The 14,622-nt window shown below is 46.8% G+C and overlaps 1 protein-coding gene across 1 annotated transcript in view; it reads right to left on the bottom strand.

Annotated features, from left to right (window-relative positions):
* The window catches only part of ST6GAL1 (ST6 beta-galactosamide alpha-2,6-sialyltranferase 1), a 30,347-nt gene extending 18,348 nt beyond the window's left edge, over positions 1–11,999 (bottom strand). The window contains exon 1 of the mRNA XM_014966279.1: positions 11,834–11,999. The gene's annotated coding sequence lies outside the window, so the exon portion shown is untranslated. The remainder of the gene's footprint in view (positions 1–11,833) is intronic.
* Positions 12,000–14,622: the final 2,623 nt, after the last annotated feature.

Below are 14,622 nucleotides of genomic sequence, written 5' to 3'. Positions count from 1 at the left end.
TTTTTTTTTTTTTGGGGGGGGGGGGGCAGGTAACATGATAACAATTTCATGCTCCCCATATGAACATTTTATCCTTCAACTACACCTTTTTATTCCTTTTTTGTACATTCTCAGTACTAACCCTTTCCTCCACCCAGCACCCTCTTGCAAAGCGCCTGTGAAGAGCGCAGTGGCTGGTAGCCGAGGCAGAAGGAGTTCACATGAAAGTGTGTGAAAAGAGAATACCTAAAGAGGAAAGAGATGGAGGTGTGGGGCAGGAGTCCCTCCATTCAAAATAAAATACCATACCCAAGGAAACAGAAGAGGAGGGGAAAAAAAAGGCGGAGGGGAGGGATTTAAGAAGAAACTTTGAATCCACATTCGCTTTTAAAATTCCCTATTCCTGTCCTGGGAGAAAAAAAAATATCAAGTGCCTTTATAGTTTTAAACAAACCCTGATTGTGCCATTTTGCAAATGAAGCCGTTGTATTTTTCACGTCCTTGATACATTAGATGAAAGGTGATAAAGCATTTGTTAAAGATCTGTCCCTCTGGAGCTAGTGTTTCAGAAGATCGCTCTGATACTCTATTTAGCCCGGCCTGTTAATTTCACTGTGTGTATTTCAATTTTGTAAATATGTAAACAAAGAAGACTCACTTGTAGCAATTCTTGGATTTTTTCCAAAACATAACTGTGCTGTGAAAGCAAAACATCTGTTGAGCCATATACTTAAGTAAATGCTAACAATGCCACCAAACAGAACAACAACAAAAAAAAGGTGGAGAATAAGGAATTTTTACAGGGAAAATGAAGAAAAGAAGTGTTTTAAGTGAGGAACATGGTTACATTTCAGATGATGTGTTGAGGAGCAGCTGCACAAGTCACTTGCTAATGAAATAAATCATTCCATTAGTCCTGCCTGCATTAAAAATCTCTGCATGTGCCAGAAAAAATATGCTGCTGTCACAGCTGAAAAAAATCCTTCAGGAGAACAGGAGAGGCAGATTTGAGGAGGGGGCAGAGGGGAAAGAGTTTAAGCATGTGTTTCATTTTCATTTTGCATTGTCAACAAACACAGGATTTAATAAAGGCAGAAGCCTTCATTTCTGGCTGGGTCAGCCCTTTATTTCCCCTCTTTCCTGAGGTCCCCTGTTGTTTTTGGAGGGTGGCTCTGCATAGCAGCTCATTGCCTCCCCTTCTGCCCTAATTAAAAAGCAGCAGTTTTGTTTTTACTCACCACAGACGCTCCGCCAGGCACCTGCAGACCCGCACGGTCACTAACAGCCACCAGAAACCCGAGGCACGAGGTGACCTGCACTGGCACAGCTTCCCATCTCCAGCTCCAACCATCCCAGCAGGATGCCAGCACAGCTCTGGTCCAGGACCAGCCCACACCAGGGCACGGCCTTAAACAAAGTGCATGTTTGGAGCTGTTGAAGCTCAGCTCGAATAAACCACTTTACATCAACGGGTATGACATAGGTGATGACAAACCTGCTCCAGGGCATCTGAACCAGGTAAGCCATGTGGTTAAGGACATGCCAGCAGCCAGGGCTGCAGCAAGAACCAGTATGCCCAGCAGCACCCACAGGGCTGGGAAGCAGCTTTCCCAGGACACGAGCCTCTGTTTGCTGTTGTGCTCCTGTCCAGACCAAGGGGGACACCAACACACACACACGGGGGGATCATCCTCAACCCCAATATATCGAGAGGAAGAAAGGAATTTCACTGAATTTCACGCTGCTCTCACGGCTGGTGACTGTAAAAGGGATGGTCCCCCTGTCCCTTTGCCCACCTACTCCAAGACTGGCACCCACAAAGGGACAGCCTTCAGCTCTGACAAGCCTATCACATCACCTTCCCTCCAACTTTGTCAGGGAAGTGGTTAACACCAAAAGCCTGTCTTCTTCTGCAAAGCCACAAGCTCTAACCATCACCCTGGACCAGCAGTAATAGTCCGTGACCCTGCTGGCTAAGGGAGAAACGGGCTACAGCAGGGTCCTTTGCAGATGCATGAAGGTGGAAGGACAGTTTAACTTTTAGGACAGGAAAAAATAATTATCAAGGCATGCCATGATGGAGAATATCATATACATATTTCTCACTTAGCAAGTTACTCTCCTCCCATACCCAGACCCACTGGCATCCTGACTTATCATAACCTTTCCCACATGGAAGCCAACAGTAAAAATTCCTCCCCAACTGTAAAGACCAGGGTGTGATCACTCATTTAGGACTATTTACTTTACATGGAACATTATACCTTCAAATCACACAAACCACTTCTTCCTTCCCTCCTCAATCATGTTTCTCTATGGTGTTTATCTTTCGAAATGAGAGGGGAGCGCTTCTTTATTTTAAATTAGCAGTATGTGGCAGGTCAACACTTAATGCCTCTGCAAATACCACTGTGCGCCAAGACACGTAATTGGTATTCCAAGGCTCCAGGACAATAAATATCTTTTGTGCCAACTGCAGCTACGCTACCCTTCAGGATAATATTTCTCTGACACCGACCTTTTATAGGTGGCCATGATGCCTCTCCATCTCCTCAAGGACAACCCAGTAACTCTTTATAACTTGCTCAAGGGAGGATCTAACTCAATTTAACCTAAGGCAGGGAAATAAACTTGCAGAACTGTGCATCTGCCATTGCTCATTTTCAGTCCAGCAGCACTACTGAGATTTGGTTCTTCTCTTCATACCCAGAGCCCATCCCTGTTGGGGATGGCAGGGCTGGCACTCAACAGCAGCGTTCCACCACGCCAGCCTCCTGGAGGACAGGAGTAAAATCGGAATTCTGGCCATTGACTTCAGAAAGCACTATTCAAATCCCTCTATGTTAAGCAAAACAATTCTTGCATTACATTTAAAATAAATTGGTTTTCACTGAGAAATCCATACTGTATAATATGAGAGAGACATACAGACATTAAGAGTGTTCAGAAAAAAAGGCATGTCCCAACGGCAACAAAGAGAATAACAGAATGGACACCATTAGAGCCCATGAAAGCAAATAACTTTCAGAGAAATTGTAAGAAAAATCATTTTACAAGCACTTCAATTACATATCTAGCAAAACCCAAAACAGTTCCTTTCTATGCAAGGAACTTAAGGCACAGAAGACAAATGGAAACATAAAAATTGCAGTTAACTGTTTTGTCTCTGACAGAAAAGGAGGCGGGAAAAAAAAACACGTTACAATAATTAGATGTTTATCCACAACCAGAAATGCGTGCTTTTGCTCTCCATAACCATGGTGTTAGGCAAGCTAAATTGATACCGCTTCTACACGCATGACCAGTTCCACTGGTTAAACCAAGAACTGAAATGACCAGAGGAAAGCTGGGTATAACTCAACACAAGCTGTCGAGGAAGCCCTGGCCAAGTTCAACATCAGGCTGCAGCAGAGCAGCCGAGGCAGAAGGGACGCAGGAATCCATATACCACCACGTCCCGGGTACCCCCCCCCCGTTGAAACAGCAGCCAGGTTCACAGAAGTCAAAATATTTGCAGTGGCAGACACCAAATACCCAGTTTGCCAAGACACGTCAGCGAGTCACATCCCCACACGGGGAGCTCACAGTGTGGCTGGACTTCAGACCTCGATAACAGCAAATACTGCTTTTTTTGTTTTGTTTAAAACACAAGTCTGATTTATTCATCTGTTAAAACTATCCCCTCATAACATCACTTCAAATGATATCTACCTTCAATAAGCCCACAAGAATGTCACCAGGAAAGGGACCTTGCCTGAATAAAATTCAATTTTATAAATCATAGGCAATATAAACATACAGCACAAATGTGGCTGCATACATATATTTAAAGACATTTAAAGAGCTTAAGACATGCCTCCCTCCTCAAAGTTTCACATATGTATTTATAAAAACAGAAAAAATTAATGAAACTTCTCTGATAAAGCCATCATTTAAAACCTCCTTGCTATTTTCCTCCCTCAGCATCCCCCCCCGGCACAGGCACTTAGGAAATGAAAACAGGTTCAATGGTAGCTCCTACCCAAACCCAAGACTATGTCCTCTGCTTAAGCATCCAGCACGGAGAACGCTGTGCAGGAGCAAAGGGGGTGCCTCTCAAAATGGAGTGCAATGCCCACTCTTTGGTGGGATGGAGGATCTGGGAGAGCCAAGCACCAGGTCCAGCTCTAAGCTCCCAAACAGCGTGCCATGCATTTGACAGCTCCATGGTGACAGGTACAACCTACCCAAAGAATTCACTTTTTCTTCCCCCCTTACCCCACCCTGACAGCATCCCAGTGACCCATCAGGGTGGTTATGGGCATGATATCAAGTGGCCTGAAGTGCAATAAAATCTACACGGTTTCTGGAGGGAGGAAACCACCATGCTGGTGTAACTGAAACACGTTTAAAGTTTACTGAGGTTCAGAGAGGCCATAAAGGCAATAAAGCCATTTTAGTACCTCTCCAGTCTATTTAATATCTCTTACTCCAAGTGGATTTAGCCTGCTTTTTCCTCTGTCAGAAAACCAGGTGTACAGCCTGGAAAGCACTACCCAGCTCCTGTCCCCAAACACATCACTTGCTTCCTGGCACTTCAGAAATAAGTCCAGCAGCAGAGACTGGAGATGGCAACTAGATAGATCCACCATAGATCTGAACCACACACCTGCCCTTGAAGCAGGCTGCTCTCTCCCCACACACACAGGATTTTGTGCCTTTACCATGAAGGATGCCAACCCTGTGGCATTGCCTTACTGGGATGAACAGACGGGAGATAACTTGCTCACTACCCACAGCAGCAACAGTTCCTGAAATCTGCAGGATATTGCTCTCCCAGGGTGCCACTAATAGTGGCCTACCTTCCCTGGGTTTGAGTAGCACAGGGGAGAGGCAGAGCCGGCCACCCTCCTGCTCACCTGTTGAAATATAGACAGATTTAATAGAAGAAGATTAGATAAGTAACGTTAATAGCATTAAAGAACCAATATCAGTGCCAATACCAATATAAAATATACAAGGATTATTTGTACTCAGCCAATTCTATCAGCAGGGAGCTGTGCATTCCTAGTAGGCAACAGCAAATGTGGGACAATGTGAGTGCTGTGGCTTCAGGAGGAAGGGAAGGACTCAGGGCTCTGGCACCAGGGTAAGAAGTTCTCAGGATGGCAGCCATCACAGAAGAGACAAAACTTTGCAGCAAACTTTCTAATTTATATTGAATATATTAATGGTATGAAATAATCCTGTTGGCCAGCCTGGGTCAAGTGCCCTTGTCTCGCTCCATCTCATCCCTGCACCTGACAAAGCTCAAAAACACCGAGGCCTTGAAACCCACATACCATAACTGGCTATAAAACAACTATGTTCACAAATTCAGGCACTAGAGCCTTCTAAAAGTGCAGTTTTTGAAGAGGAATTAGTCCTGTGTGGCTCAAACCAGGACAAGAGCACAGGCCAAGCATGCCAACCTGGGCTCACTAAGAAAGTTGGCAGGGGGGGGGGAAGTGAGATGAGCAATGAATCTCGGCACAGATGTGCTTTTCATCAAAGCCAGGTAGCAACTTACAGCATGGAGGAAGAGATCTAGGCAGATAATTCCAAGAAAAACATATTTTACTCCCTAAAGCAGTAAAGGAGGTCACAGACTTTTTTGTATCTCCTCCATTCAATATTGGTTTCTAGTACAACACATTTCAGCAATCTGAGAAAGCTCTTGTATGGTCTGAAAGAGACCTCTCAGCCTCCCAGAACTCCCTGTTTGCCCCCCAGGACCAGCCAGCACTTCACTGGAAGAATGGATGAGATACAGGAAGAGGATGTTACCACCAAGAGCTTGACTCCTGCACACAACCACACAGCTCTCTTCCCCTCTGCTCAATGCCACACGGCCACGAAGACACCAGACTTCTTCTTTCATGAAGAAAACTTCCCCCCAAACATAGAAGTCAGGCATCTGTCATGCCTAGGATGGATGGCTTCAGAAGAGGCCATTCTCAACCACTGACAATTTCCATTACTAGTTACAACACTTCACTCCTCACCCCACCTTGTTTTCTAAATGTAACTGCTAATAACGGAGTCATTTCCTAGCCCACAGCAGCTGGACAGCCCCGAGATGAGCATTAATTCAGAGAGCTCATACCCCGAGAAAAACTCAAGTTTATCTGTACCACAATTGTCCTAACATCACAAATTGGTTCCATTTAAATATTGAAGTTCTTCCAGCATTTTATGTATCAGTCAGTTTTGTCCTCCTGTCAGCCGTTTCATAGTGCTGCCAATCTCAACTTCATCTTCTTCACTGAGTAAATCCTAAACGAACGCTCAAAAAAGCACGTTAAAAAAAAAAAAAAAAAATCAGGGGAGTGGGGGGGGATGTTCCTTATGGCTTCTGTTGGTGTCCTGCTGCTGGGAAACACAGTAAACCAAGCAGCTGGTGTGACCACTAGACATTAGACTGTTCTTGGCAAGCCTCTTTTTGCTGGGTTCCACCTGACTCAAACCCTGTTTGATCAGAAACTGCCTCTCAGTATGGATGGAAACACCGTAGGCTTGGGGGTGATGAGCAGGTCAGCTCCAACGGCACGCTCCTGACTCAAAGTACGTCACCGAACTCAGTGTTAAGCAAATCTGCGCTGCAACACTCTCACTCAGGAAGCCTAATCCCCAAATCCACACAACTGTTCCAAGTAACATCTCGACATCCCACACACGGAAGGCCAAAGTGCTTCACTGAGGCTTCCCCACGCCCAAGGAAGGAAACTGCACTGCAGCGTGACAGCAACTTGACAAATCGGGGAGAAGGTGCAGAATACTGCAAAACTTGCCTCCAAGATGAGGGTGGGCAGGAAACACTATTTATAGTTGTCTCTTAAAATAACACGCCTTGATGGACTGCATGTGTAAATACAAATGCCAAAACCATCCACGGTGGTGGCTGCCAGCTGCTGGGGTGACTCAGGACACCCCGGGGGAGTGACACCATCTCTATCTGCTTTAAAGCAAGAAGGGGTGTTTCCACACAGCAGCGATCTCACACGCCATAACATCCCACACAGCACTCAGGACTGCGAGAGTGATCTCGTCCCACCTCAGCACATGCCCAGTTCATCCGAGACAAGGACATTTCTTCTTGCTGCTCAACACCTGACCCAAGCTCAAAGTGGAAGTTCACTGAACTTTAAACAAGGCTGACTTTGATCTGGTTCAGATGAAGCTTTAGGTTAAAGCTACTCATTCAATTTCTTTAAATAAATCTGCCTACTTTTATTTCAGTATGCTTTTAGGGGACAAATTTTTAAGTTTTTTATTAGGGAATGCCATTGTAGTCTCGTGGGAGCTGACCCTAGGTGACTCTTCATCTCCACTTTCCTCCCTCTTCTTGCTGCAGGAATCCTTACCCAGTGGTGGGCCTCACTCTCCTTTCCATGATGTCCCCCTCCAGCTCCTCCAGATGGGAACTCAGTTGCTACCACACTATGCTTTAAGCTTGCACAGGCATCTGAAGGCACAGAGTCCTGGCCATCCTGGGATCTCCTGACAGGAGGAACACAATTTTTTTCCCATCCTCAGGCCAGCATACCAGTAGCCCCTGAGGCAAAGCTGACAGACAACCCCTAAGCCCTGGGTACGCTGGTTAGAGCATCTCCTCTCATGCAGAAGGAGCCACAAATCTCCAGTATCAAAGCCAACATAAATGACAGAAAAGCCTAGCAAAGCCCTCTCACACTATTTTGGGATTATTAATTTCCATTTCAGTGGTACGTTTGTGTTTATTTATTTTCAAGTATCAGTCCAATTCAGGTGAAGTTCTGCTTCCACTGAAATATCTCTCTCTCTCCAATATATAATAAATACATGTATGTATGTACTTAAATACATATTACTGCCTATTTTTGAATTACACAATAATGCATTCAGGATACAATAAGAAATTGAGATTGCTGAAATAAAAGCTTTTTCATAAGCTGTCCAACACAGATATCAGGTCAGAGTTTTACATCGTTAAGGGAAATTACTTGTACAAGTCATCTTCTCTGAACTTTTACTCCTCCTTCTGAAGTTATTAAATATAGAAACCACCAGTTAAATGCATCAGTCTGATGAATATTTTCTGAAGTCTGTTAGGAACACTAATTTTCAATTTTTTTTCCCCCAAAGTAGAGGGGTAAAAATTAGAAGCCTGCCCCAGTTTTTAGGTTCCTCTCACTTTGGGTTGTGTATAAAGCCTTATCTTTTCTGGATCTCTGTAAGGCTTTATCTGCAGCCATGTCAAATAGGACGGAGCATCACCGCTTCAGAAATAAACACGCTTGCAGCTAACCTCCCGGGCGCTTTTTTGGGAGGTCTTTACAAGTTGACCAAACATCAGCACTCTCTCAGAGATCTCAGCAGATTACAGTCCAAAGAGGTGAAAACCATTTGTGTGAGATCAGGGAAGCCGAGCGGAAATTTCCCACGCGCCTGTTGAGAGGGGCTGGCTCCCCTGAACCCTTTGACTTCACCGGGCGACGCTGCTGCCAGGAGAGATGAAAGCTCCGTGCTCTGCACAGCCTGATCAAAGGCTCACATGGCAGTGCTAGTGGTTAGCGCAGGCAAAACCGCGCCTCTGACTGCAGCGGCAAGTAAGAGAGCTATTTTTAAGAGACCAAGGATGCACAGCACTGCGCAGAGAGGGTGATGAGGGTTCAAGATGTATATACGTGCTACCAAGTGCCTTCCTACTGCCTCTGCATCTCCAGGACTCTCCTCTTCTTCTGGGAAATCCTTCCTCAGGCCCTTCGCACCCCACCCAGGGGATGCCCTGATTTCCATGGCCTTTCCCCACAGTGCAGTGGCAGGCAGCCACCCTCCTGCCTTGGGGAGATCCATATACCCATCTCCAGCCCTCCTCCCATCCTCCACAAACCTTCCTTGTTGGAATTTCTTCCCTTATCTGCATTTTTGGTCAGCTTTTCTGCCATCTCTCCTGGACCCCCTGCGTGCAATGTCTGTTCTGGGCTTGTATCCTCTGCTCACCAAGATGTTTCAGAGCTGATGTATGAGTCTCACAGGATGTGCCAACTGCAAAGCAGCGTCTGAGATGGGTGTCTTCTGCCATAGTGCAGCATGAACCTCATGCACGTAAGACAGCAGAAGCCTTGAATATGCACAAATAAGGCTGACAGCAGAGCAGCCACAGAGCCACAAATACCAAAGGCCACCTCCTGATAAAGAAAGCTGCCCCAAACTTATAGCACTGGTGGAGCCGTCTCTAAACCATGTGCAAAACTGCAGCAAAGACAAGCAGATGGGCTGGCACGGCACTTCAGCATCAAGTACACAGAATTAATTACTGTGTTAATCTTACACAATACGATTACATATACATCATCCTATTACCAAGAAAGGGAACTTTATTTTAGTATGTGGTCCAAGCTTTTGCCGAGTGTGGCCCACTGGCCTGGACACTCACCTTGGAAAACCATTGCTAAACCTGGACACAACACACTGAAGCCCATCCCTGTCCTTCTCTCCACCTTCGACCACCCAGACCCAACACATCAACAGTTCCTCCTCTCCAATGGACAGGCTGTGCTCAGCCACAAGCCACTTTCTGGAGGAGCAGGGGTCAAGAGGCTCCCACACAGCTGGAGGGAGCACTGGGGGGTGAAGGAGGTGTACACACCTAGTTTTGGGTTTACTTCCCTATTTCAGGTATGCCCAAAGGAGGAAAAAGAAAAGGCCCTTTTCCATTACAGATATTAACATACTAAACAGTGTAACTGCTGACAAGTTGAGCAGGCTGAGAGATAGAGATATAGATGTTACAGAGCAAATATATCACTTTGCTGGTTTTCAACTATTCAACTCCCCCAGCAGCCTTTGCATGCTACAAGGCAGGAAGAACCAGGCAGCCTAGTCTGAAACCGTGTTTAGTGACAGGGAATTAGGTTCAGCTGTTTAACAGGAAGACTTCTGAGCATTTCAAAAGAGGCTAAAGATTTCGTCCTGGCACAAAGAGAAGGTAACCCTTCAGTTCTGTGTTACCAAAGCACATTAAGAGAAATAATATCTCTGCACTAAAACTGAATTTGTGCTTGAGGGGTTGGCTTGGCCTTAGATTTCAGCTTTCCCGAAGACTGGCATCCAATTGAGGCCAAAATAATAGTAATCAGTCACTGCTGCTAATCTGTACTTTGCAATACGCACACAGAGCTGCCCCATGCTTCCACGCCTCCTGAGAGAGGATGACTCCCATGTCTACACAAGACCATGCTCATCTGAGGTCACACCCCAACACAGGTCTTTGTCCAGCAAGCAGAGGATTTCCATAGAGGAACAAGGGAGAAAAACAAAACTCAAAAAATCCCTTGTAAAAGAAGTTTTACAGGGGTGGAGCTCTCCATGACTTAATTGCTTTTTTGGTTTTCTATTCTATACCCAAATCCCATCTAACCAGACATCAAGCTGTCTCCAGCTTAGTCTCCTTCTTTCCCCATGGAAAGAGCAGCCGCCAAAGATGCCTAACACAATGTGCCACACTCTTCTTTTTCCACTCACCCACCTCCAGCACTGCACTCCCACTCCTGCCAACACTCCCCAGGCCCCATACCACCCCGTCTTAACATCTGTGCAAATTTTGGCTGCTCTCTGCCCTCTTTGGGGATGGAATTCTAGCAGCCCCCAAGCAGGCAGGCTGCTGGAGCTCCACCACCCCAGCCCAAGCATTTCGGTTTGCAATGCTAAATGGTAATACAACACTGGGAGGGAGAAGTGTTCCTTGGCCAGAAAGGAAGAAAGGGTGGTGCATTTTCCGTATTAAAGATTCAGGTTTTAAGCAAAGGAGAGGAGATTAGCATGTTCCCAGCAGAGGAGGACGTGGGGAGCAACGCTTGGCACTCTTGATGCCAGCAAGTTGAGGATTTAAAGAAGCAGCTATACAATGAAGTCTTCCCAAACTTTCTTCACACCTGAAAGCAGGCATAAACCAAATATTTGTATTGGCAGTCACCTCTAAAAATGTCCCCTACCAAGTTAGCCTTCCCGTGCGCAAAAGAAAAGGCGGGTCCCAGCATCACCACTTTTCCCAGTCACTGCAATGGCTCAGGCTGCCCAAGAGTCTTGCTTTGCATGATCAAAACCTTATGGTGTACACTAATGGTATGCCAAAGGGTAGCAGCACTGATGCAATTATTGGACTGACCAGGTCCAAAGCTGAAGCACAGAGCTCTAGGAATATTCAATATGTGGTATGGATCTTTTGGACTAGCTTGTCATCCCAGAAGGCAGCTGCAGAAGGCCTGCTGTGGGACAATAAGGGGCAGGATGCCAGCAGGGAAGAGTGACAGAAAGGACAAGTAGTGGCACCACCAACAAAAGCACTTCAGGTATGTTTAGCAAAGGTCAACTGTGAAAGCAGCCGGCTAATTACTCTAACCTAGCACCACCAGCAATATCCTAGACGGCTTCTTCATTAAACCCTAACTGAAATGAGCCCCAGCACACATCTTGTATTAATTTTATTCAAGCCAGAATACTCACTGGATATTAATTTTATGCAAGTCAGAATAATTGCTGGATCTTAGACATGTATCTCTGGAGCATAATCAATACGTATCAACATCTACAAGAGCACCAACAAGAAGAATAAATGATGTATTTTGCTCTACAAGAGAAATATATGTAGTTGCAAGGGGAATGGCAAAGAACCCTTCCTGTTTTCTTTACTGTCCTCCCAACTCCACATGCAGCACAAGACAGCCCCAGGGCAAACAGCATGTGTCTGAATGTATGTGGCTTCATCGTGTCAACAGCAGCTGTGCTCTTGATGCAGGCATGTGAAAGGGGAAAAAGGGGCAGGGAAAAGAAGAGTAAGAGCCATAGTTACCACCTTCATCTCCAGGTTCCTTTGCTGTCCTCAGTGGCTCCTGTCAAACCCTTCCAGATAGATGCAGGTTGCCAGGTAAGATCTGTAGGAGATGCCACCACAGGATGCACATCTGTACTCCGTGTCAGTTCTTCATGCTCCCATCTCCCTTTTAATTGAGTTCTCTAGCCTAGGAAAGAAATTGAGGGGAAGATGTTAGACAGCCACATCAGACTGATCAGAAACTGCTCAACTGGGGACTACAACCACCAGCTGGGACCACACAGCAAGTCAGCCGTAACACAGAATCACTCAGAGCCTGCAGATGCTGCTGTGCCCACACCAAGGACAAGCGTGTCTTGGGTAAGACCAACAACTGAACCGCCAACACCTTTAAACATAACTCGTGCTTGAGTAAAACAGTACACAGGGCCTTATTTCGGAAGAAAAATCTGCTGGTGAAGACTTGCTGGTTGCAGGACTCCCCGGAGTCTAACACCAGGAGTTAGGGTCAGGGAGTGCTGGTAAATGCCGAGATCAGGGCAGAAGAAGCCATCCTCAGCACTACAGTTCTGGGTCCCTAAGGAGATCTCAGCAACGCAGACTGTATAAAGGAATGTGCAAAGTCCATCTTCAGATCCCTGTCCCACTGAACCATTAATAGCAAAACCTACCACCTACACTGATGCAACAGAGCAGTGATGCACTGCACTTACCTGATGACCCTTGCTGGAAGCACAAAAAAGCCTTTATAGAATTTCTTTTTCTAACCTCTCCCCTACTTCTAAAAGAAGCTCAATGTAACTGCAGCACATGTCCTAAAATCCTCTTAAATAAGATATTAATCACAAGACTGTTTGGCAAGTGAGAGCACATGGTCCACTCGAAAAAGGCCACTTTCCATAATTATCCGGCCCTGGGCAAGTTTCCAGTGTATGTGCATGGCCTGGCACACATTTCACCCCCAAGGCCAGCAGCTCAGCTTTCTGCTCTCAGCAGGGAACCCAAGGGCTCACAGCTTAAGGAGAGGTCCTAATATGCTGCTATCCCAAATGACTGCCAGCTTGAACCATCCGAGGACCCTAAACCCACAGCGGCAGGGCAGGGAAAGCAGCGGGGAAAAGCTAAGCTTCGGCTTTACAAAGTTTGTGTGATGAGGAAAGGGGGGAAGATATTAAAAAAAGAGAGGTAAAAGCAAGAAAGGAAATTTGTGTGATGAGGAAAGGGGGGAAGATATTTAAAAAAGAGAGGTAAAAGCAAGAAAGGAGGCAGGTAGAAACAAAAAGAAGAGGGGTGCTGATGGGTGCAAAGAGACACTGGCATGCAAGGCCTTACCACAAGCGCTGAGGTCCCACCAGCATCGGCCGGTGCAGATTTTCACCGGGTGAGAAATAATGAAACTAAACCAACACTTGAGGGTTAGGTCAAAGGGGAAGAAAACAGAAATAGCTGGCTGCGAGAGCAAAAAATAACGTAATAATGCTCTTCGCTTTCTCCTGGCCAGCAGCGTTACCTCGGCCTAACTGCACCTTCGGGAGCCGCCTCAGCCAGCCAGGGGTCAGCCATCGCAGTGCTGGGCCGGGACATGCGGACGGGCAGGCCGCAGGACAGCTGTAAGGCAGCACAGAAAGGCTGGAGGAGAAATGACGAGCCCGAGCCCCAGCACATTTACACGCCAGGCTAGGAAATCCCCAGCCCGGCAGCTGAGCAGAGTGGCAGGATCCCCTTGCTGCCGGCTGGGCTCACACCAGGCCCTGTGGCCCGCAGCGAGGGCAGGCCTAAGTTAGAGAAAGGATGCAAACAGGGGAGAAAAAGGAACGTAGAGGAGCGCAGGTGGTCAAGCCCCGCACACCGGTTGTCCAGCCACGCAGCACTTAGAATCATAGAATTGTCTAGGTTGGAAGGGACCTTTCAGATCATCCAGTCCAACCACCAACTTAACTCTGATAAAAAACCATCACTAAACCATGTCTCTAAGCGCTATGTCAACCCGTTTTTTAAATACCTGCAGGGATGGTGCCTCAACCACTTGCCTGGGCAGCCCATTCCAATGCTTTCAGTGTAAACATTTTTCCTAATATCCAATCTGAACCTCCCCTGGTGCAACCTGAGGCCGTTTCCTCTTGTCCCATCGCCTGCGACTTGGGAGAAGAGACCAATTCTGCCTCTCTACACCCTCCTTTCAGGGAGTTGTGGAGAGCGAGAAGGTCTCCCCTCAGCCTCTTCTTCTCCAGGCTGAACACCCCCAGCTCCCTCAGCCTCTCCTCATAAGACTTTTTCTCCTGACCCCTCACCAGGTACATTAACCTTCTCTGGACCCACTCCAGCACCTCAATGTCTTTTTTTGTGGTAAGGGGCCCAAAACTGGACACAGCACTCGAGTTGGGACCTCACCAGCGCTGAGTACAGGGGGACAATCACCTCCCAAGTCCTACTCACCACGCTGTTCCTGATACGGGCCAGGATGCTGTTGACCTTCTTGGCCACCTGGGCACACTGCTGAAAAACTTCTTCAGGGACATCACTTTTCAAAACATACAACAATCCATCCCTGACTCCCCGCTCCCTGCCAGAGTCTGCCTTCACATGTGACTCAAAGTGAACCCAGAGATGGACTCAGCTTCTGCTGCGGCAGCCATAGGGCTGGGAGAGGCACCATGGCCAGGCCAAGGCCAAGGGAGCTGCTCAGCTTTCTGCCAGCTCTCTCCCTCTGACAAGGAACGATGCTCAGGAGTCCTCAGCAGCATCTCTGGGACATAAGAGGATTGAGGGGACGTGTGCCTCTCAGCACAGCAAGACTGTCTGCTCAGGAG

Source organism: Calidris pugnax, unplaced genomic scaffold (genome assembly GCF_001431845.1).
Source record: "Calidris pugnax isolate Ruff unplaced genomic scaffold, ASM143184v1 scaffold65, whole genome shotgun sequence".
Lineage (NCBI taxonomy): Eukaryota > Metazoa > Chordata > Aves > Charadriiformes > Scolopacidae > Calidris > Calidris pugnax.
This window is presented reverse-complemented; position numbering and strand designations above follow the sequence as displayed.